At 42.4% G+C, this 1358-nt stretch overlaps 1 pseudogene; it reads right to left on the bottom strand.

Moving 5' to 3' along the window:
• Nucleotides 1–510: 510 nt before the first annotated feature.
• LOC110577573 lies at nt 511–981 on the bottom strand (annotated as a pseudogene).
• Between the last annotated feature and the right edge of the window lie 377 nt (nt 982–1358).

Below are 1358 nucleotides of genomic sequence, written 5' to 3'. Positions count from 1 at the left end.
CTGTATTTGGAGATAGGGCCTTATTTAGAGAGGTAATTAAGGTAAAATGAGGTCATGGGAGGTCATAATTCAATATGACTGTTGTCCTTATAAGAAGAGGAGATTAGTACACAGATACACACAGAAGAAGGGCTGTGTGAAGGTACAGGGAAAAGAAGATGGCTATTTGCAAGCCAAGGAGAGAAGCCTTAGAAGAAACCAGTCCTGCCAACACCTTGATCTTGGATTTCTAGCCTCCAGATCTGTGAGACAACGGATTTATGTTGTTTAACCACCCAGTCTGTGGTGTTTTGTTAAGGCAACCCTAACAGACTAATACAATCTCTAATCTATCAGTCACTGCTCTTGTTTCTGGTTTAAAACCTGTATCTCAAATCTGATCATTTGCATCACCTCCTGTGTTCCTCTTATGGTTCAAGTCACAAGTTTTATTTGGTTCCTCTAATATCTTCTTTTTTTTTTTTTTTTGGTGAAAAAATTTATATTTAGATTTAGCCAGCTGGACTCAGTTTAGATGATTCCAATTTTGTTGACAGCATCCAAAGCATCATAGTCAGGAGCCAGTTGAACATATGCCTTCTTCTCTCCATCAGGCCTGATCAAGGTGTTGACCTTGGCCACTTCAGTGTCGTAGAGCTTCTTCACAGCCTGTTTGATCTGGTGCTTATTGGCCTTGACATCCACAGTGAACACAAGTGTGTTGTTGTCTTCTGTTTTCTTCATGGCTGACTCAGTAGTCAGGGGGAACTTGATGATGGCATAGTGATCAGGCTTGTTTCTCCTGGGGGCGCTCTTTCGAGGATATTTAGGCTGCCTCCGCAGACGCAGTGTCTTGGGTCATCCGAATGTGGGTGACGTGCAGATCTTCTTTTTTTTGTGACTGTGGACGCCTTTCAGCACCACTTTCTTGTCCTTCAAAGCCTTTGCTTTGGCTTCAGCTTTGGGAGGGGCAGGGGCTTCCTTCTTAGCCTTCAGTGCCATCTTCGTAAAAGGGCTCCACTAATATCTTCTTAACTGAAATCCCTACTTTTATTCATTCTCTTTTGAGTTATTTCTATTAAGCTGCCAGAGCAGTTCACCTAGGCTCAAACCTTCCTGTAGCTTCTCAGTTTCAAATTTAAAATATTGGACTATGGATTATAAGACCTTACATGATGTGTTCCCACCCCCTCCCTGGTACCTTTCTCTTATTATCTTTCACCCCTGTCCCCTTGGCTTTCTCCTCCTTGCTTTTTGACTACTCCAAGCTCACTTTTATCTCAGGAACTCTGTATGACTATTCCCTCTATCTGGAGATTAATGGAGCTTTCCTCTCTTACTTCTTGCAAGTCTTTGCTTGAATGTGGACTCATCAAAGG

Source organism: Neomonachus schauinslandi, chromosome 11, assembly GCF_002201575.2.
Source record: "Neomonachus schauinslandi chromosome 11, ASM220157v2, whole genome shotgun sequence".
Lineage (NCBI taxonomy): Eukaryota > Metazoa > Chordata > Mammalia > Carnivora > Phocidae > Neomonachus > Neomonachus schauinslandi.
This window is presented reverse-complemented; position numbering and strand designations above follow the sequence as displayed.